This window comes from Bacillus rossius, chromosome 1, assembly GCF_032445375.1.
Source record: "Bacillus rossius redtenbacheri isolate Brsri chromosome 1, Brsri_v3, whole genome shotgun sequence".
NCBI classification, from domain to species: Eukaryota; Metazoa; Arthropoda; class Insecta; order Phasmatodea; family Bacillidae; genus Bacillus; species Bacillus rossius.
Genome location: NC_086330.1, coordinates 360,773,781 through 360,795,063, shown reverse-complemented (window position 1 = coordinate 360,795,063; position 21,283 = coordinate 360,773,781). Strand labels below are relative to the sequence as shown.

The following is a 21,283-nucleotide window of genomic DNA, read 5'->3' as shown; positions in this document are numbered from 1 at the left end:
TCCCTCCCTCGCCCTTCTCTGCCTTTCCTACCCGGTCAGTGTCGCCCTCCGGCTGCCTGCTCTGTCGGTGTCTCGCTCCCTCGCCCTTCTCTACCTTTCCTTCCCGGTCAGTGTCGCCCTCCGGCTGCCTGCTCTGTCGGTGTCTCCCTCCCTCGCCCTTCTCTACCTTTCCTTCCCGGTCAGTGTCGCCCTCCGGCTGCCTGCTCTGTCGGTGTCTCCCTCCCTCGCCCTTCTCTACCTTTCCTTCCCGGTCAGTGTCGCCCTCCGGCTGCCTGCTCTGTCGGTGTCTCCCTCCCTCGCCCTTCTCTGCCTTTCCTTCCCGGTCAGTGTCGCCCTCCGGCTGCCTGCTCTGTCGGTGTCTCGCTCCCTCGCCCTTCTCTACCTTTCCTTCCCGGTCAGTGTCGCCCTCCGGCTACCTGCTCTGTCGGTGTCTCGCTCCCTCGCCCTTCTCTGCCTTTCCTTCCCGGTCAGTGTCGCCCTCCGGCTGCCCGCTCTGTCGGTGTCGCCCTCCAACTACCTTCTCTCCCTTTCCTTCCCGGTCAGTGTCGCCCTCCGGCTGCCTGCTCTGTCGGTGTCTCCCTCCCTCGCCCTTCTCTGCCTATCCTTCCCGGTCAGTGTCGCCCTCCGGCTGCCTGCTCTGTCGGTGTCTCGCTCCCTCGCCCTTCTCTACCTTTCCTTCCCGGTCAGTGTCGCCCTCCGGCTGCCTGCTCTGTAAGTGTCTCCCTCCCTCGCCTTTCTCTACCTTTCCTTCCCGGTCAGTGTTGCCCTCCGGCTGCCTGCTCTGTCGGTGTCTCGCTCCCTCGCCCTTCTCTACCTTTCCTTCCCGGTCAGTGTCGCCCTCCGGCTGCCTGCTCTGTCGGTGTCTCGCTCCCTCGCCCTTCTCTACCTTTCCTTCCCGGTCAGTGTCGCCCTCCGGCTGCCTGCTCTGTCGGTGTCTCGCTCCCTCGCCCTTCTCTACCTTTCCTTCCCGGTCAGTGTCGCCCTCCGGCTGCCTGCTCTGTCGGTGTCTCGCTCCCTCGCCCTTCTCTACCTTTCCTTCCCGGTCAGTGTCGCCCTCCGGCTGCCTGCTCCGTCAGTGTCTCCCTCCCTCGCCCTTCTCTACCTTTCCTTCCCAGGCAGTGTCGCCCTCCGGCTGCCTGCTCTGTCGGTGTCTCCCTCCCTCGCCCTTCTCTGCCTTTCCTTCCCGGTCAGTGTCGCCCTCCGGCTGCCTGCTCTGTCGGTGTCTCGCTCCCTCGCCCTTCTCTGCCTTTCCTTCCCGGTCAGTGTCGCCCTCCGGCTGCCCGCTCTGTCGGTGTCGCCCTCCAACTACCTTCTCTCCCTTTCCTTCCCGGTCAGTGTAGCCCTCCGGCTGCCTGTTCTGTCGGTGTCGCCCTCCCACGCCCTTCTCTGCCTTTCCTTCCCGGTCAGTGTCGCCCTCCGGCTGCCTGCTCTGTCGGTGTCTCCCTCCCTCGCCCTTCTCTACCTTTCCTTCCCAGTCAGTGTCGCCCTCCGGCTGCCTGCTATGTCGGTGTCGCCCTCCCTCGCCCTTCTCTGCCTTTCCTTCCCGGTCAGTGTCGCCCTCCGGCTGCCTGCTCTGTCGGTGTCTCCCTCCCTCGCCATTCTCTACCTTTCCTTCCCGGTCAGTGTCGCCCTCCGGCTGCCTGCTCTGTCGGTGTCGCCCTCCCTCGCCCTTCTCTCCCTTTCCTTCCCGGACAGTGTCGCCCTCCGGCTGCCTGCTCTGTCGGTGTCCCGCTCCCTCGCCCTTCTCTGCCTTTCCTTCCCGGTCAGTGTCGCCCTCCGGCAGCCTGCTCTGTCGGTGTCTCCCTCCCTCGCCCTTCTCTACCTTTCCTTCCCGGTCAGTGTCGCTCTCCGGCTGCCTGCTATGTCGGTGTCGCCCTCCCACGCCCTTCTCTGCCTTTCCTTCCCGGTCAGTGTCGCCCTCCGGCTGCCTGCTCTGTCGGTGTCTCCCTCCCTCGCCCTTCTCTACCTTTCCTTCCCGGTCAGTGTCGCCCTCCGGTTGCCTGCTATGTCGGTGTCGCCCTCCCTCGCCCTTCTCTGCCTTTCCTTCCCGGTCAGTGTCGCCCTCCGGCTGCCTGCTCTGTCGGTGTCTCCCTCCCTCGCCTTTCTCTACCTTTCCTTCCCGGTCAGTGTCGCCCTCCGGCTGCCTGCTATGTCGGTGTCGCCCTCCCTCGCCCTTCTCTGCCTTTCCTTCCCGGTCAGTGTCGCCCTCCGGCTGCCTGCTCTGTCGGTGTCTCCCTCCAACTACCTTCTCTCCCTTTCCTTCCCGGTCAGTGTCGACCTCCGGCTGCCTGCTCTGTCGGTGTCTCCCTCCCTCGCCCATCTCTCCCTTTCCTTCCCGGTCAGTGTCACCCTCCGGCTGCCTGCTCTGTCGGTGTCCCGTTCCCTCGCCCTTCTCTGCCTTTCCTTCCCGGTCAGTGTCGCCCTCCGGCTGCCTGCTCTGTCGGTGTCTCCCTCCCTCGCCCTTCTCTACCTTTCCTTCCCGGTCAGTGTCGCCCTCCGGCTGCCTGCTATGTCGGTGTCTCCCTCCCACGCCCTTCTCTACCTTTCCTTCCCGGTCAGTGTCGCCCTCCGGCTGCCTGCTCTGTCGGTGTCCCGCTCCCTCGCCCTTCTCTGCCTTTCCTTCCCGGTCAGTGTCGCCCTCCGGCTGCCTGCTCTGTCGGTGTCTCCCTCCCTCGCCCTTCTCTACCTTTCCTTCCCGGTCAGTGTCGCCCTCCGGCTGCCTGCTATGTCGGTGTCGCCCTCCCTCGCCCTTCTCTGCCTTTCCTTCCCGGTCAGTGTCGCCCTCCGGCTGCCTGCTCTGTCGGTGTCTCGCTCCCTCGCCCTTCTCTACCTTTCCTTCCCGGTCAGTGTCGCCCTCCGGCTACCTGCTCTGTCGGTGTCTCGCTCCCTCGCCCTTCTCTGCCTTTCCTTCCCGGTCAGTGTCGCCCTCCGGCTGCCCGCTCTGTCGGTGTCGCCCTCCAACTACCTTCTCTCCCTTTCCTTCCCGGTCAGTGTCGCCCTCCGGCTGCCTGCTCTGTCGGTGTCTCCCTCCCTCGCCCTTCTCTGCCTTTCCTTCCCGGTCAGTGTCGCCCTCCGGCTGCCTGCTCTGTCGGTGTCTCGCTCCCTCGCCCTTCTCTACCTTTCCTTCCCGGTCAGTGTCGCCCTCCGGCTGCCTGCTCTGTCGGTGTCTCGCTCCCTCACCCTTCTCTACCTTTCCTTCCCGGTCAGTGTCGCCCTCCGGCTGCCTGCTCTGTCGGTGTCTCCCTCCCTCGCCCTTCTCTACCTTTCCTTCCCGGTCAGTGTCGTCCTCCGGCTGCCTGCTCTGTCGGTGTCTCCCTCCCTCGCCCTTCTCTGCCTTTCCTTCCCGGTCAGTGTCGCCCTCCGGCTGCCTGCTCTGTCGGTGTCTCACTCCCTCACCCTTCTCTGCCTTTCCTTCCCGGTCAGTGTCGCCCTCCGGCTGCCCGCTCTGTTGGTGTTGCCCTCCAACTACCTTCTCTCCCTTTCCTTCCCGGTCAGTGTAGCCCTCCGGCTGCCTGCTCTGTCGGTGTCCCGCTCCCTCGCCCTTCTCTGCCTTTCCTTCCCGGTCAGTGTCGCACTCCGGCTGCCCGCTCTGTCGGTGTCGCCCTCCAACTACCTTCTCTCCCTTTCATTCCCGGTCAGTGTCGCCCTCCGGCTGCCTGCTCTGTCGGTGTCCCGCTCCCTCGCCCTTCTCTGCCTTTCCTTCCCGGTCAGTGTCGCCCTCCGGCTGCCTGCTCTGTCAGTGTCGCCCTCCGGCTGCCTGCTCTGTCAGTGTCGCCCTCCAACTACCTTCTCTCCCTTTCCTTCCCGGTCAGTGTCGCCCTCCGGCTGCCTGCTCTGTCAGTGTCGCCCTCCAACTACCTTCTCTCCCTTTCCTTCCCGGTCAGTGTCGCCCTCCGGCTGCCTGCTCTGTCGGTGTCTCCCTCCCTAGCCCTTCTCTGCCTTTCCTTCCCGGTCAGTGTCGCCCTCCGGCTGCCTGCTCTGTCGGTGTCTCCCTCCCTAGCCCTTCTCTGCCTTTCCTTCCCGGTCAGTGTCGCCCTCCGGCTGCCTGCTCTGTCGGTGTCTCCCTCCCTCGCCCTTCTCTACCTTTCCTTCCCGGTCAGTGTCGCCCTCCGGCTGCCTGCTATGTCGGTGTCGCCCTCCCACGCCCTTCTCTGCCTTTCCTTCCCGGTCAGTGTCGCCCTCCGGCTGCCTGCTCTGTCGGTGTCTCCCTCCCTCGCCCTTCTCTACCTTTCCTTCCCGGTCAGTGTCGCCCTCCGGCTGCCTGCTATGTCGGTGTCGCCCTCCCTCGCCCTTCTCTGCCTTTCCTTCCCGGTCAGTGTCGCCTTCGGCTGCCTGCTCTGTCGGTGTCTCCCTCCCTCGCCCTTCTCTACCTTTCCTTCCCGGTCAGTGTCGCCCTCCGGCTGCCTGCTATGTCGGTGTCGCCCTCCCTCGCCCTTCTCTGCCTTTCCTTCCCGGTCAGTGTCGCCCTCCGGCTGCCTGCTCTGTCGGTGTCTCCCTCCAACTACCTTCTCTCCCTTTCCTTCCCGGTCAGTGTCGACCTCCGGCTGCCTGCTCTGTCGGTGTCTCCCTCCCTCGCCCATCTCTCTCTTTCCTTCCCGGTCAGTGTCACCCTCCGGCTGCCTGCTCTGTCGGTGTCCCGTTCCCTCGCCCTTCTCTGCCTTTCCTTCCCGGTCAGTGTCGCCCTCCGGCTGCCTGCTCTGTCGGTGTCTCCCTCCCTCGCCCTTCTCTACCTTTCCTTCCCGGTCAGTGTCGCCCTCCGGCTGCCTGCTATGTCGGTGTCTCCCTCCCACGCCCTTCTCTTACTTTCCTTCCCGGTCAGTGTCGCCCTCCGGCTGCCTGCTCTGTCGGTGTCCCGCTCCCTCGCCCTTCTCTGCCTTTCCTTCCCGGTCAGTGTCGCCCTCCGGCTGCCTGCTCTGTCGGTGTCGCCCTCCCTCGCCCTTCTCTCCCTTTCCTTCCCGGACAGTGTCGCCCTCCGGCTGCCTGCTCTGTCAGTGTCCCGCTCCCTCGCCCTTCTCTACCTTTCCTTCCCGGTCAGTGTCGCCCTCCGGCTGCCTGCTCTGTCGGTGTCTCCCTCCCTCGCCCTTCTCTACCTTTCCTTCCCGGTCAGTGTCGCCCTCCGGCTGCCTGCTATGTCGGTGTCGCCCTCCCACGCCCTTCTCTGCCTTTCCTTCCCGGTCAGTGTCGCCCTCCGGCTGCCTGCTCTGTCGGTGTCTCCCTCCCTCGCCCTTCTCTACCTTTCCTTCCCGGTCAGTGTCGCCCTCCGGCTGCCTGCTATGTCGGTGTCGCCCTCCCTCGCCCTTCTCTGCCTTTCCTTCCCGGTCAGTGTCGCCCTCCGGCTGCCTGCTCTGTCGGTGTCTCCCTCCCTCGCCTTTCTCTACCTTTCCTTCCCGGTCAGTGTCGCCCTCCGGCTGCCTGCTATGTCGGTGTCGCCCTCCCTCGCACTTCTCTGCCTTTCCTTCCCGGTCAGTGTCGCCCTCCGGCTGCCTGCTCTGTCGGTGTCTCCCTCCAACTTCCTTCTCTCCCTTTCCTTCCCGGTCAGTGTCGACCTCCGGCTGCCTGCTCTGTCGGTGTCTCCCTCCCTCGCCCATCTCTCCCTTTCCTTCCCGGTCAGTGTCACCCTCCGGCTGCCTGCTCTGTCGGTGTCCCGTTCCCTCGCCCTTCTCTGCCTTTCCTTCCCGGTCAGTGTCGCCCTCCGGCTGCCTGCTCTGTCGGTGTCTCCCTCCCTCGCCCTTCTCTACCTTTCCTTCCCGGTCAGTGTCGCCCTCCGGCTGCCTGCTATGTCGGTGTCTCCCTCCCACGCCCTTCTCTACCTTTCCTTCCCGGTCAGTGTCGCCCTCCGGCTGCCTGCTCTGTCGGTGTCCCGCTCCCTCGCCCTTCTCTGCCTTTCCTCCCCGGTCAGTGTCGCCCTCCGGCTGCCTGCTCTGTCGGTGTCGCCCTCCCTCGCCCTTCTCTCCCTTTCCTTCCCGGACAGTGTCGCCCTCCGGCTGCCTGCCTTGTCGGTGTCCCGCTCCCTCGCCCTTCTCTGCCTTTCCTTCCCGGTCAGTGTCGCCCTCCGGCTGCCTGCTATGTCGGTGTCTCCCTCCCACGCCCTTCTCTACCTTTCCTTCCCGGTCAGTGTCGCCCTCCGGCTGCCTGCTCTGTCGGTGTCTCCCTCCCTCGCCCTTCTCTCCATTTCCTTTCCGGTCAGTGTCGCCCTCCGGCTGCCTGCTCTGTCGGTGTCTCCCTCCAACTACCTTCTCTCCCTTTCCTTCCCGGTCAGGGTCGACCTCCGGCTGCCTGCTCTGTCGGTGTCTCCCTCCCTCGCCCTTCTCTCCCTTTCCTTCCCGGTCAGTGTCGCCCTCCCCTGCCTGCTCTGTCGGTCTCCCTCCCTCGCCCTTCTCTACCTTTCCTTCCCGGTCAGTGTCGCCCTCCGGCTGCCTGCTCTGTCGGTGTCCCGCTCCCTCGCCCTTCTCTGCCTTTCCTTCCCGGTCAGTGTCGCTCTCCGGCTGCCTGCTCTGTCGGTGTCTCCCTCCCTCGCCCTTCTCTACCTTTCCTTCCCGGTCAGTGTCGCCCTCCGGCTGTCTGCTCTGTCGGTGTCTCCCTCCCTCGCCCTTCTCTCCCTTTCCTTCCCGGTCAGTGTCGCCCTCCGGCTGCCTGCTCTGTCGGTGTCTCGCTCCCTCGCCCTTCTCTACCTTTCCTTCCCGGTCAGTGTCGCCCTCCTGCTGCCTGCTCTGTCGGTGTCTCGCTCCCTCGCCCTTCTCTACCTTTCCTTCCCGGTCAGTGTCGCCCTCCGGCTGCCTGCTCTGTCGGTGTCTCGCTCCCTCGCCCTTCTCTGCCTTTCCTTCCCGGTCAGTGTCGCCCTCCGGCTGCCTGCTCTGTCGGTGTCTCGCTCCCTCGCCCTTCTCTGCCTTTCCTTCCCGGTCAGTGTCGCCCTCCGGCTGCCTGCTCTGTCGGTGTCTCCCTCCCTCGCCCTTCTCTACCTTTCCTTCCCGGTCAGTGTCGCCCTCCGGCTGCCTGCTCTGTCGGTGTCTCCCTCCCTCGCCCTTCTCTCCATTTCCTTTCCGGTCAGTGTCGCCCTCCGGCTGCCTGCTCTGTCGGTGTCTCCCTCCAACTACCTTCTCTCCCTTTCCTTCCCGGTCAGGGTCGACCTCCGGCTGCCTGCTCTGTCGGTGTCTCCCTCCCTCGCCCTTCTCTCCCTTTCCTTCCCGGTCAGTGTCGCCCTCCCCTGCCTGCTCTGTCGGTCTCCCTCCCTCGCCCTTCTCTACCTTTCCTTCCCGGTCAGTGTCGCCCTCCGGCTGCCTGCTATGTCGGTGTCGCCCTCCCTCGCCCTTCTTTGCCTTTCCTTCCCGGTCAGTGTCGCCCTCCGGCTGCCTGCTCTGTCGGTGTCTCCCTCCCTCGCCTTTCTCTACCTTTACTTCCCGGTCAGTGTCGCCCTCCGGCTGCCTGCTCTGTCGGTGTCGCCCTCCCTCGCCCTTCTCTGCCTTTCCTTCCCGGACAGTGTCGCCCTCCGGCTGCCTGCTCTGTCGGTGTCCCGCTCCCTCGCCCTTCTCTGCCTTTCCTTCCCGGTCAGTGTCGCCCTCCGGCTGCCTGCTCTGTCGGTGTCTCCCTCCCTCGCCCTTCTGTACCTTTCCTTCCCGGTCAGTGTCGCCCTCCGGCTGCCTGCTATGTCGGTGTCGCCCTCCCACGCCCTTCTCTGCCTTTCCTTCCCGGTCAGTGTCGCCCTCCGGCTGCCTGCTCTGTCGGTTGCTCCCTCCCTCGCCCTTCTCTACCTTTCCTTCCCGGTCAGTGTCGCCCTCCGGCTGCCTGCTATGTCGGTGTCACCCTCCCTCGCCCTTCTCTGCCTTTCCTTCCCGGTCAGTGTCGCCCTCCGGCTGCCTGCTCTGTCGGTGTCTCCCTCCCTCGCCTTTCTCTACCTTTCCTTCCCGGTCAGTGTCGCCCTCCGGCTGCCTGCTATGTCGGTGTCGCCCTCCCTCGCCCTTCTCTGCCTTTCCTTCCCGGTCAGTGTCGCCCTCCGGCTGCCTGCTCTGTCGGTGTCTCCCTCCAACTACCTTCTCTCCCTTTCCTTCCCGGTCAGTGTCGACCTCCGGCTGCCTGCTCTGTCGGTGTCTCCCTCCCTCGCCCTTCTCTACCTTTCCTTCCCGCTCAGTGTCGCCCTCCGGCTACCTGCTCTGTCGGTGTCTCGCTCCCTCGCCCTTCTCTGCCTTTCCTACCCGGTCAGTGTCGCCCTCCGGCTGCCTGCTCTGTCGGTGTCTCGCTCCCTCGCCCTTGTCTACCTTTCCTTCCCGGTCAGTGTCGCCCTCCGGCTGCCTGCTCTGTCGGTGTCTCCCTCCCTCGCCCTTCTCTGCCTTTCCTACCCGGTCAGTGTCGCCCTCCGGCTGCCTGCTCTGTCGGTGTCTCGCTCCCTCGCCCTTCTCTACCTTTCCTTCCCGGTCAGTGTCGCCCTCCGGCTGCCTGCTCTGTCGGTGTCTCCCTCCCTCGCCCTTCTCTACCTTTCCTTCCCGGTCAGTGTCGCCCTCCGGCTGCCTGCTCTGTCGGTGTCTCCCTCCCTCGCCCTTCTCTACCTTTCCTTCCCGGTCAGTGTCGCCCTCCGGCTGCCTGCTCTGTCGGTGTCTCCCTCCCTCGCCCTTCTCTGCCTTTCCTTCCCGGTCAGTGTCGCCCTCCGGCTGCCTGCTCTGTCGGTGTCTCGCTCCCTCGCCCTTCTCTACCTTTCCTTCCCGGTCAGTGTCGCCCTCCGGCTACCTGCTCTGTCGGTGTCTCGCTCCCTCGCCCTTCTCTGCCTTTCCTTCCCGGTCAGTGTCGCCCTCCGGCTGCCCGCTCTGTCGGTGTCGCCCTCCAACTACCTTCTCTCCCTTTCCTTCCCGGTCAGTGTCGCCCTCCGGCTGCCTGCTCTGTCGGTGTCTCCCTCCCTCGCCCTTCTCTGCCTTTCCTTCCCGGTCAGTGTCGCCCTCCGGCTGCCTGCTCTGTCGGTGTCTCGCTCCCTCGCCCTTCTCTACCTTTCCTTCCCGGTCAGTGTCGCCCTCCGGCTGCCTGCTCTGTAAGTGTCTCCCTCCCTCGCCTTTCTCTACCTTTCCTTCCCGGTCAGTGTCGCCCTCCGGCTGCCTGCTCTGTCGGTGTCTCGCTCCCTCGCCCTTCTCTACCTTTCCTTCCCGGTCAGTGTCGCCCTCCGGCTGCCTGCTCTGTCGGTGTCTCGCTCCCTCGCCCTTCTCTACCTTTCCTTCCCGGTCAGTGTCGCCCTCCGGCTGCCTGCTCTGTCGGTGTCTCGCTCCCTCGCCCTTCTCTACCTTTCCTTCCCGGTCAGTGTCGCCCTCCGGCTGCCTGCTCTGTCGGTGTCTCGCTCCCTCGCCCTTCTCTACCTTTCCTTCCCGGTCAGTGTCGCCCTCCGGCTTCCTGCTCTGTCGGTGTCTCCCTCCCTCGCCCTTCTCTACCTTTCCTTCCCGGTCAGTGTCGCCCTCCGGCTGCCTGCTCTGTCGGTGTCTCCCTCCCTCGCCCTTCTCTGCCTTTCCTTCCCGGTCAGTGTCGCCCTCCGGCTGCCTGCTCTGTCGGTGTCTCGCTCCCTCGCCCTTCTCTGCCTTTCCTTCCCGGTCAGTGTCGCCCTCCGGCTGCCCGCTCTGTCGGTGTCGCCCTCCAACTACCTTCTCTCCCTTTCCTTCCCGGTCAGTGTAGCCCTCCGGCTGCCTGCTCTGTCGGTGTCGCCCTCCCACGCCCTTCTCTGCCTTTCCTTCCCGGTCAGTGTCGCCCTCCGGCTGCCTGCTCTGTCGGTGTCTCCCTCCCTCGCCATTCTCTACCTTTCCTTCCCGGTCAGTGTCGCCCTCCTGCTGCCTGCTATGTCAGTGTCGCCCTCCCTCGCCCTTCTCTGCCTTTCCTTCCCGGTCAGTGTCGCCCTCCGGCTGCCTGCTCTGTCAGTGTCGCCCTCCGGCTGCCTGCTCTGTCAGTGTCACCCTCCAACTACCTTCTCTCCCTTTCCTTCCCGGTCAGTGTCGCCCCCTGGCTGCCTGCTCTGTCAATGTCTCCCTCCCTAGCCCTTCTCTGCCTTTCCTTCCCGGTCAGTGTCGCCCTCCGGCTGTCTGCTCTGTCGGTGTCTCCCTCCCTCGCCCTTCTCTACCTTTCCTTCCCGGTCAGTGTCGCCCTCCGGCTGCCTGCTATGTCGGTGTCGCCCTCCCTCGCCCTTCTCTGCCTTTCCTTCCCGGTCAGTGTCGCCCTCCGGCTGCCTGCTCTGTCGGTGTCTCCCTCCCTCGCCCTTCTCTACCTTTCCTTCCCGGTCAGTGTCGCCCTCCGGCTGCCTGCTATGTCGGTGTCGCCCTCCCTCGCCCTTCTCTGCCTTTCCTTCCCGGTCAGTGTCGCCCTCCGGCTGCCTGCTCTTTTGGTGTCTCCCTCCAACTACCTTCTCTCCCTTTCCTTCCCGGTCAGTGTCGACCTCCGGCTGCCTGCTCTGTCGGTGTCTCCCTCCCTCGCCCATCTCTCCCTTTCCTTCCCGGTCAGTGTCACCCTCCGGCTGCCTGCTCTGTCGGTGTCCCGTTCCCTCGCCCTTCTCTGCCTTTCCTTCCCGGTCAGTGTCGCCCTCCGGCTGCCTGCTCTGTCGGTGTCTCCCTCCCTCGCCCTTCTCTACCTTTCCTTCCCGGTCAGTGTCGCCCTCCGGCTGCCTGCTATGTCGGTGTCTCCCTCCCACGCCCTTTTCTACCTTTCCTTCCCGGTCAGTGTCGCCCTCCGGCTGCCTGCTCTGTCGGTGTCCCGCTCCCTAACCCTTCTCTGCATTTCCTTCCCGGTCAGTGTCGCCCTCCGGCTGCCTGCTCTGTCGGTGTCTCCCTCCCTCGCCCTTCTCTACCTTTCCTTCCCGGTCAGTGTCGCCCTCCGGCTGCCTGCTATGTCGGTGTCGCCCTCCCTCGCCCTTCTCTGCCTTTCCTTCCCGGTCAGTGTCGCCTTCGGCTGCCTGCTCTGTCGGTGTCTCCCTCCCTAGCCCTTCTCTACCTTTCCTTCCCTGTCAGTGTAGCCCTCCGGCTGCCTGCTATGTCGGTGTCGCCCTCCCTCGCCCTTCTCTGCCTTTCCTTCCCGGTCAGTGTCGCCCTCCGGCTGCCTGCTCTGTCGGTGTCTCCCTCCAACTACCTTCTCTCCCTTTCCTTCCCGGTCAGTGTCGACCTCCGGCTGCCTGCTCTGTCGGTGTCTCCCTCCCTCGCCCATCTCTCCCTTTCCTTCCCGGTCAGTGTCACCCTCCGGCTGCCTGCTCTGTCGGTGTCCCGTTCCCTCGCCCTTCTCTGCCTTTCCTTCCCGGTCAGTGTCGCCCTCCGGCTGCCTGCTCTGTCGGTGTCTCCCTCCCTCGCCCTTCTCTACCTTTCCTTCCCGGTCAGTGTCGCCCTCCGGCTGCCTGCTATGTCGGTGTCTCCCTCCCACGCCCTTCTCTTACTTTCCTTCCCGGTCAGTGTCGCCCTCCGGCTGCCTGCTCTGTCGGTGTCCCGCTCCCTCGCCCTTCTCTGCCTTTCCTTCCCGGTCAGTGTCGCCCTCCGGCTGCCTGCTCTGTCGGTGTCGCCCTCCCTCGCCCTTCTCTCCCTTTCCTTCCCGGTCAGTGTCGCCCTCCGGCTGCCTGCTCTGTCGGTGTCTCGCTCCCTCGCCCTTCTCTACCTTTCCTTCCCGGTCAGTGTCGCCCTCCGGCTACCTGCTCTGTCGGTGTCTCGCTCCCTCGCCCTTCTCTGCCTTTCCTTCCCGGTCAGTGTCGCCCTCCGGCTGCCCGCTCTGTCGGTGTCGCCCTCCAACTACCTTCTCTCCCTTTCCTTCCCGGTCAGTGTCGCCCTCCGGCTGCCTGCTCTGTCGGTGTCTCCCTCCCTCGCCCTTCTCTGCCTTTCCTTCCCGGTCAGTGTCGCCCTCCGGCTGCCTGCTCTGTCGGTGTCTCGCTCCCTCGCCCTTCTCTACCTTTCCTTCCCGGTCAGTGTCGCCCTCCGGCTGCCTGCTCTGTAAGTGTCTCCCTCCCTCGCCTTTCTCTACCTTTCCTTCCCGGTCAGTGTCGCCCTCCGGCTGCCTGCTCTGTCGGTGTCTCGCTCCCTCGCCCTTCTCTACCTTTCCTTCCCGGTCAGTGTCGCCCTCCGGCTGCCTGCTCTGTCGGTGTCTCGCTCCCTCGCCCTTCTCTACCTTTCCTTCCCGGTCAGTGTCGCCCTCCGGCTGCCTGCTCTGTCGGTGTCTCGCTCCCTCGCCCTTCTCTACCTTTCCTTCCCGGTCAGTGTCGCCCTCCGGCTGCCTGCTCTGTCGGTGTCTCGCTCCCTCGCCCTTCTCTACCTTTCCTTCCCGGTCAGTGTCGCCCTCCGGCTGCCTGCTCTGTCGGTGTCTCCCTCCCTCGCCCTTCTCTACCTTTCCTTCCCGGTCAGTGTCGCCCTCCGGCTGCCTGCTCTGTCGGTGTCTCCCTCCCTCGCCCTTCTCTGCCTTTCCTTCCCGGTCAGTGTCGCCCTCCGGCTGCCTGCTCTGTCGGTGTCTCGCTCCCTCGCCCTTCTCTGCCTTTCCTTCCCGGTCAGTGTCGCCCTCCGGCTGCCCGCTCTGTCGGTGTCGCCCTCCAACTACCTTCTCTCCCTTTCCTTCCCGGTCAGTGTAGCCCTCCGGCTGCCTGCTCTGTCGGTGTCGCCCTCCCACGCCCTTCTCTGCCTTTCCTTCCCGGTCAGTGTCGCCCTCCGGCTGCCTGCTCTGTCGGTGTCTCCCTCCCTCGCCATTCTCTACCTTTCCTTCCCGGTCAGTGTCGCCCTCCTGCTGCCTGCTATGTCAGTGTCGCCCTCCCTCGCCCTTCTCTGCCTTTCCTTCCCGGTCAGTGTCGCCCTCCGGCTGCCTGCTCTGTCAGTGTCGCCCTCCGGCTGCCTGCTCTGTCAGTGTCACCCTCCAACTACCTTCTCTCCCTTTCCTTCCCGGTCAGTGTCGCCCCCTGGCTGCCTGCTCTGTCAATGTCTCCCTCCCTAGCCCTTCTCTGCCTTTCCTTCCCGGTCAGTGTCGCCCTCCGGCTGTCTGCTCTGTCGGTGTCTCCCTCCCTCGCCCTTCTCTACCTTTCCTTCCCGGTCAGTGTCGCCCTCCGGCTGCCTGCTATGTCGGTGTCGCCCTCCCTCGCCCTTCTCTGCCTTTCCTTCCCGGTCAGTGTCGCCCTCCGGCTGCCTGCTCTGTCGGTGTCTCCCTCCCTCGCCCTTCTCTACCTTTCCTTCCCGGTCAGTGTCGCCCTCCGGCTGCCTGCTATGTCGGTGTCGCCCTCCCTCGCCCTTCTCTGCCTTTCCTTCCCGGTCAGTGTCGCCCTCCGGCTGCCTGCTCTTTTGGTGTCTCCCTCCAACTACCTTCTCTCCCTTTCCTTCCCGGTCAGTGTCGACCTCCGGCTGCCTGCTCTGTCGGTGTCTCCCTCCCTCGCCCATCTCTCCCTTTCCTTCCCGGTCAGTGTCACCCTCCGGCTGCCTGCTCTGTCGGTGTCCCGTTCCCTCGCCCTTCTCTGCCTTTCCTTCCCGGTCAGTGTCGCCCTCCGGCTGCCTGCTCTGTCGGTGTCTCCCTCCCTCGCCCTTCTCTACCTTTCCTTCCCGGTCAGTGTCGCCCTCCGGCTGCCTGCTATGTCGGTGTCTCCCTCCCACGCCCTTTTCTACCTTTCCTTCCCGGTCAGTGTCGCCCTCCGGCTGCCTGCTCTGTCGGTGTCCCGCTCCCTAACCCTTGTCTGCATTTCCTTCCCGGTCAGTGTCGCCCTCCGGCTGCCTGCTCTGTCGGTGTCTCCCTCCCTCGCCCTTCTCTACCTTTCCTTCCCGGTCAGTGTCGCCCTCCGGCTGCCTGCTATGTCGGTGTCGCCCTCCCTCGCCCTTCTCTGCCTTTCCTTCCCGGTCAGTGTCGCCTTCGGCTGCCTGCTCTGTCGGTGTCTCCCTCCCTAGCCCTTCTCTACCTTTCCTTCCCTGTCAGTGTAGCCCTCCGGCTGCCTGCTATGTCGGTGTCGCCCTCCCTCGCCCTTCTCTGCCTTTCCTTCCCGGTCAGTGTCGCCCTCCGGCTGCCTGCTCTGTCGGTGTCTCCCTCCAACTACCTTCTCTCCCTTTCCTTCCCGGTCAGTGTCGACCTCCGGCTGCCTGCTCTGTCGGTGTCTCCCTCCCTCGCCCATCTCTCCCTTTCCTTCCCGGTCAGTGTCACCCTCCGGCTGCCTGCTCTGTCGGTGTCCCGTTCCCTCGCCCTTCTCTGCCTTTCCTTCCCGGTCAGTGTCGCCCTCCGGCTGCCTGCTCTGTCGGTGTCTCCCTCCCTCGCCCTTCTCTACCTTTCCTTCCCGGTCAGTGTCGCCCTCCGGCTGCCTGCTATGTCGGTGTCTCCCTCCCACGCCCTTCTCTTACTTTCCTTCCCGGTCAGTGTCGCCCTCCGGCTGCCTGCTCTGTCGGTGTCCCGCTCCCTCGCCCTTCTCTGCCTTTCCTTCCCGGTCAGTGTCGCCCTCCGGCTGCCTGCTCTGTCGGTGTCGCCCTCCCTCGCCCTTCTCTCCCTTTCCTTCCCGGACAGTGTCGCCCTCCGGCTGCCTGCTCTGTCAGTGTCCCGCTCCCTCGCCCTTCTCTACCTTTCCTTCCCGGTCAGTGTCGCCCTCCGGCTGCCTGCTCTGTCGGTGTCTCCCTCCCTCGCCCTTCTCTACCTTTCCTTCCCGGTCAGTGTCGCCCTCCGGCTGCCTGCTATGTCGGTGTCGCCCTCCCACGCCCTTCTCTGCCTTTCCTTCCCGGTCAGTGTCGCCCTCCGGCTGCCTGCTCTGTCGGTGTCTCCCTCCCTCGCCCTTCTCTACCTTTCCTTCCCGGTCAGTGTCGCCCTCCGGCTGCCTGCTATGTCGGTGTCGCCCTCCCTCGCCCTTCTCTGCTTTTCCTTCACGGTCAGTGTCGCCCTCCGGCTGCCTGCTCTGTCGGTGTCTCCCTCCCTCGCCTTTCTCTACCTTTCCTTCCCGGTCAGTGTCGCCCTCCGGCTGCCTGCTATGTCGGTGTCGCCCTCCCTCGCCCTTCTCTGCCTTTCCTTCCCGGTCAGTGTCGCCCTCCGGCTGCCTGCTCTGTCGGTGTCTCCCTCCAACTACCTTCTCTCCCTTTCCTTCCCGGTCATTGTCGACCTCCGGCTGCCTGCTCTGTCGGTGTCTCCCTCCCTCGCCCATCTCTCCCTTTCCTTCCCGGTCAGTGTCACCCTCCGGCTGCCTGCTCTGTCGGTGTCCCGTTCCCTCGCCCTTCTCTGCCTTTCCTTCCCGGTCAGTGTCGCCCTCCGGCTGCCTGCTCTGTCGGTGTCTCCCTCCCTCGCCCTTCTCTACCTTTCCTTCCCGGTCAGTGTCACCCTCCGGCTGCCTGCTATGTCGGTGTCTCCCTCCCACGCCCTTCTCTACCTTTCCTTCCCGGTCAGTGTCGCCCTCCGGCTGCCTGCTCTGTCGGTGTCCCGCTCCCTCGCCCTTCTCTGCCTTTCCTCCCCGGTCAGTGTCGCCCTCCGGCTGCCTGCTCTGTCGGTGTCGCCCTCCCTCGCCCTTCTCTCCCTTTCCTTCCCGGACAGTGTCGCCCTCCGGCTGCCTGCTCTGTCGGTGTCCCGCTCCCTCGCCCTTCTCTGCCTTTCCTTCCCGGTCAGTGTCGCCCTCCGGCTGCCTGCTATGTCGGTGTCTCCCTCCCACGCCCTTCTCTACCTTTCCTTCCCGGTCAGTGTCGCCCTCCGGCTGCCTGCTCTGTCGGTGTCTCCCACCCTCGCCCTTCTCTCCATTTCCTTTCCGGTAAGGTTCGCCCTCCGGCTGCCTGCTCTGTCGGTGTCTCCCTCCAACTACCTTCTCTCCCTTTCCTTCCCGGTCAGGGTCGACCTCCGGCTGCCTGCTCTGTCGGTGTCTCCCTCCCTCGCCCTTCTCTCCCTTTCCTTCCCGGTCAGTGTCGCCCTCCCCTGCCTGCTCTGTCGGTCTCCCTCCCTCGCCCTTCTCTACCTTTCCTTCCCGGTCAGTGTCGTACTCCGGCTGCCTGCTCTGTCGGTGTCTCCCTCCCTCGCCCTTCTCTACCTTTCCTTCCCGGTCAGTGTCGCCCTCCGGCTGCCTGCTCTGTCGGTGTATCCCTCCCTCGCCCTTCTCTGCCTTTCCTTCCCGGTCAGTGTCGCCCTCCGGCTGCCTGCTCTGTCGGTGTCCCGCTCTCTCGCCCTTCTCTGCCTTTCCTTCCCGGTCAGTGTCGCTCTCCGGCTGCCTGCTCTGTCGGTGTCTCCCTCCCTTGCCCTTCTCTACCTTTCCTTCCCGGTCAGTGTCGCCCTCCGGCTGTCTGCTCTGTCGGTGTCTCCCTCCCTCGTCCTTCTCTCCCTTTCCTTCCCGGTCAGTGTCGCCCTCCGGCTGCCTGCTCTGTCGGTGTCTCGCTCCCTCGCCCTTCTCTACCTTTCCTTCCCGGTCAGTGTCGCCCTCCGGCTGCCTGCTCTGTCGGTGTCTCGCTCCCTCGCCCTTCTCTACCTTTCCTTCCCGGTCAGTGTCGCCCTCCGGCTGCCTGCTCTGTCGGTGTCTCGCTCCCTCGCCCTTCTCTGCCTTACCTTCCCGGTCAGTGTCGCCCTCCGGCTGCCTGCTCTGTCGGTGTCTCGCTCCCTCGCCCTTCTCTGCCTTTCCTTCCCGGTCAGTGTCGCCCTCCGGCTGCCTGCTCTGTCGGTGTCTCCCTCCCTCGCCCTTCTCTACCTTTCCTTCCCGGTCAGTGTCGCCCTCCGGCTGCCTGCTCTGTCGGTGTCTCCCTCCCTCGCCCTTCTCTGCCTTTCCTTCCCGGTCAGTGTCGCCCTCCGGCTGCCTGCTCTGTCGGTGTCTCGCTCCCTCGCCCTTCTCTGCCTTTCCTTCCCGGTCAGTGTCGCCCTCCGGCTGCCCGCTCTGTCGGTGTCGCCCTCCAACTACCTTCTCTCCCTTTCCTTCCCGGTCAGTGTAGCCCTCCGGCTGCCTGCTCTGTCGGTGTCGCCCTCCCACGCCCTTCTCTGCCTTTCCTTCCCGGTCAGTGTCGCCCTCCGGCTGCCTGCTCTGTCGGTGTCTCCCTCCCTCGCCCTTCTCTACCTTTCCTTCCCGGTCAGTGTCGCCCTCCGGCTGCCTGCTATGTCGGTGTCGCCCTCCCTCGCCCTTCTTTGCCTTTCCTTCCCGGTCAGTGTCGCCCTCCGGCTGCCTGCTCTGTCGGTGTCTCCCTCCCTCGCCTTTCTCTACCTTTCCTTCCCGGTCTGTGTCGCCCTCCGGCTGCCTGCTCTGTCGGTGTCGCCGTCCCTCGCCCTTCTCTGCCTTTCCTTCCCGGACAGTGTCGCCCTCCGGCTGCCTGCTCTGTCGGTGTCCCGCTCCCTCGCCCTTCTCTGCCTTTCCTTCCCGGTCAGTGTCGCCCTCCGGCTGCCTGCTCTGTCGGTGTCTCCCTCCCTCGCCCTTCTGTACCTTTCCTTCCCGGTCAGTGTCGCCCTCCGGCTGCCTGCTATGTCGGTGTCGCCCTCCCACGCCCTTCTCTGCCTTTCCTTCCCGGTCAGTGTCGCCCTCCGGCTGCCTGCTCTGTCGGTGTCTCCCTCCCTCGCCCTTCTCTACCTTTCCTTCCCGGTCAGTGTCGCCCTCCGGCTGCCTGCTATGTCGGTGTCGCCCTCCCTCGCCCTTCTCTGCCTTTCCTTCCCGGTCAGTGTCGCCCTCCGGCTGCCTGCTCTGTCGGTGTCTCCCTCCCTCGCCTTTCTCTACCTTTCCTTCCCGGTCAGTGTCGCCCTCCGGCTGCCTGCTATGTCGGTGTCGCCCTCCCTCGCCCTTCTCTGCCTTTCCTTCCCGGTCAGTGTCGCCCTCCGGCTGCCTGCTCTGTCGGTGTCTCCCTCCAACTACCTTCTCTCCCTTTCCTTCCCGGTCAGTGTCGACCTCTGGCTGCCTGCTCTGTCGGTGTCTCCCTCCCTCGCCCTTCTCTACCTTTCCTTCCCGGTCAGTGTCGCCCTCCGGCTACCTGATCTGTCGGTGTCTCGCTCCCTCGCCCTTCTCTGCCTTTCCTACCCGGTCAGTGTCGCCCTCCGGCTGCCTGCTCTGTCGGTGTCTCGCTCCCTCGCCCTTCTCTACCTTTCCTTCCCGGTCAGTGTCGCCCTCCGGCTGCCTGCTCTGTCGGTGTCTCCCTCCCTCGCCCTTCTCTGCCTTTCCTACCCGGTCAGTGTCGCCCTCCGGCTGCCTGCTCTGTCGGTGTCTCGCTCCCTCGCCCTTCTCTACCTTTCCTTCCCGGTCAGTGTCGCCCTCCGGCTGCCTGCTCTGTCGGTGTCTCCCTCCCTCGCCCTTCTCTACCTTTCCTTCCCGGTCAGTGTCGCCCTCCGGCTGCCTGCTCTGTCGGTGTCTCCCTCCCTCGCCCTTCTCTACCTTTCCTTCCCGGTCAGTGTCGCCCTCCGGCTGCCTGCTCTGTCGGTGTCTCCCTCCCTCGCCCTTCTCTGCCTTTCCTTCCCGGTCAGTGTCGCCCTCCGGCTGCCTGCTCTGTCGGTGTCTCGCTCCCTCGCCCTTCTCTACCTATCCTTCCCGGTCAGTGTCGCCCTCCGGCTACCTGCTCTGTCGGTGTCTCGCTCCCTCGCCCTTCTCTGCCTTTCCTTCCCGGTCAGTGTCGCCCTCCGGCTGCCCGCTCTGTCGGTGTCGCCCTCCAACTACCTTCTCTCCCTTTCCTTCCCGGTCAGTGTCGCCCTCCGGCTGCCTGCTCTGTCGGTGTCTCCCTCCCTCGCCCTTCTCTGCCTTTCCTTCCCGGTCAGTGTCGCCCTCCGGCTGCCTGCTCTGTCGGTGTCTCGCTCCCTCGCCCTTCTCTACCTTTCCTTCCCGGTCAGTGTCGCCCTCCGGCTGCCTGCTCTGTAAGTGTCTCCCTCCCTCGCCTTTCTCTACCTTTCCTTCCCGGTCAGTGTCGCCCTCCGGCTGCCTGCTCTGTCGGTGTCTCGCTCCCTCGCCCTTCTCTACCTTTCCTTCCCGGTCAGTGTCGCCCTCCGGCTGCCTGCTCTGTCGGTGTCTCGCTCCCTCGCCCTTCTCTACCTTTCCTTCCCGGTCAGTGTCGCCCTCCGGCTGCCTGCTCTGTCGGTGTCTCGCTCCCTCGCCCTTCTCTACCTTTCCTTCCCGGTCAGTATCGCCCTCCGGCTGCCTGCTCTGTCGGTGTCTCGCTCCCTCGCCCTTCTCTACCTTACCTTCCCGGTCAGTGTCGCCCTCCGGCTGCCTGCTCTGTCGGTGTCTCCCTCCCTCGCCCTTCTCTACCTTTCCTTCCCGGTCAGTGTCGCCCTCCGGCTGCCTGCTCTGTCGGTGTCTCCCTCCCTCGCCCTTCTCTGCCTTTCCTTCCCGGTCAGTGTCGCCCTCCGGCTGCCTGCTCTGTCGGTGTCTCGCTCCCTCGCCCTTCTCTGCCTTTCCTTCCCGGTCAGTGTCGCCCTCCGGCTGCCCGCTCTGTCGGTGTCGCCCTCCAACTACCTTCTCTCCCTTTCCTTCCCAGTCAGTGTAGCCCTCCGGCTGCCTTCTCTGTCGGTGTCGCCCTCCCACGCCCTTCTCTGCCTTTCCTTCCCGGTCAGTGTCGCCCTCCGGCTGCCTGCTCTGTCGGTGTCTCCCTCCCTCGCCCTTCTCTACCTTTCCTTCCCGGTCAGTGTCGCCCTCCGGCTGCCTGCTATGTCGGTGTCGCCCTCCCTCGCCCTTCTCTGCCTTTCCTTCCCGGTCAGTGTCGCCCTCCGGCTGCCTGCTCTGTCAGTGTCGCCCTCCGGCTGCCTGCTCTGTCAGTGTCGCCCTCCAACTACCTTCTCTCCCTTTCCTTCCCGGTCAGTGTCGCCCCCTGGCTGCCTGCTCTGCCGGTGTCTCCCTCCCTAGCCCTTCTCTGCCTTTCCTTCCCGGTCAGTGTCGCCCTCCGGCTGTCTGCTCTGTCGGTGTCTCCCTCCCTCGCCCTTCTCTACCTTTCCTTCCCGGTCAGTGTCGCCCTCCGGCTGCCTGCTATGTCGGTGTCGCCCTTCCTTTGCCCTTCTCTGCCTTTCCTTCCCGGTCAGTGTCGCCCTCCGGCTGCCTGCTCTGTCGGTTTCTCCCTCCCTCGCCCTTCTCTACCTTTCCTTCCCGGTCAGTGTCGCCCTCCGGCTGCCTGCTATGTCGGTGTCGCCCTCCCTCGCCCTTCTCTGCCTTTCCTTCCCGGTCAGTGTCGTCCTCCGGCTGCCTGCTCTGTCGGTGTCTCCCTCCCTCGCCCTTCTCTCCCTTTCCTTCCCGGTCAGTGTCGCCCTCCGGCTGCCTGCTCTGTCGGTGTCTCCCTCCCTCGCCCTTCTCTGCCTTTCCTTCCCGGTCAGTGTCGCCCTCCGGCTGCCTGCTCTGTCGGTGTCTCCCTCCCTCGCCCTTCTCTGCCTTTCCTTCCCGGTCAGTGTCGCCCTCCGGCTGCCTGCTCTGTCGGTGTCTCCCTCCCTCGCCCTTCTCTGCCTTTCCTTCCCGGTCAGTGTCGCCCTCCGGCTGCCTGCTCTGTCGGTGTCGCCCTCCCTCGCCCTTCTCTCCCTTTCCTTCCCGGACAGTGTCGCCCTCCGGCTGCCTGCGCTGTCGGTGTCCCGCTCCCTCGCCCTTCTCTGCCTTTCCTTCCCGGTCAGTGTCGCCCTCCGGCTGCCTGCTCTGTCGGTGTCTCCCTCCCTCGCCCTTCTCTGCCTTTCCTTCCCGGTCAGTGTCGCCCTCCGGCTTCCTGCTCTGTCGGTGTCGCCCTCCCTCGCCCTTCTCTCCCTTTCCTTCCCGGACAGTGTCGCCCTCCGGCTGCCTGCTCTGTCGGTGTCCCGCTCCCTCGCCCTTCTCTGCCTTTCCTTCCCGGTCAGTGTCGCCCTCCGGCTGTCCGCTCTGTCGGTGTCTCCCTCCCTCGCCCTTCTCTACCTTTCCTTCCCGGTCAGTGTCGCCCTCCGGCTGCCTGCTATGTCGGTGTATCCCTCCCTCGCCCTTCTCTACCTTTCCTTCCCGGTCAGTGTCGCCCTCCGGCTGCCTGCTCTGTCGGTGTCTCCCTCCCTCGCCCTTCTCTCCCTTTCCTTCCCGGTCAGTGTCGCCCTCCGGCTGCCTGCTCTGTCGGTGTCTCCCTCCCTCGCCCTTCTCTACCTTACTTCCCGGTCAGTGTCGCCCTCCGGCTGCGTGCTATGTCGGTGTCTCCTTCCCTCGCCCTTCTCTACCTTTCCTTCCCGGTCAGTGTCGCCCTCCGGCTGCCTGCTCTGTCGGTGTCTCCCTCCCTCGCCCTTCTCTCCCTTTCCTTCCCGGTCAGTGTCGCCCTCCGGCTGCCTGCTCTGTCGGTGTCTCCCTCCCTCGCCCTTCTCTACCTTTCCTTCCCGGTCAGTGTCGCCCTCCGGCTGCCTGCTATGTCGGTGTCTCCCTCCCTCGCCCTTCTCTACCTTTCCTTCCCGGTCAGTGTCGCCCTCCGGCTGCCTGCTCTGTCGGTGTCTCCCTCCCTCG

The 21,283-nt window shown here is 65.2% G+C and overlaps 1 protein-coding gene across 1 annotated transcript in view; it reads left to right on the top strand.

The window, feature by feature from the left end:
• LOC134528293 (organic solute transporter alpha-like protein) overlaps positions 1–21,283 on the top strand; it is an 80,884-nt gene that overhangs the window by 36,500 nt on the left and 23,101 nt on the right. The gene's annotated exons all lie outside the window — the stretch shown is intronic.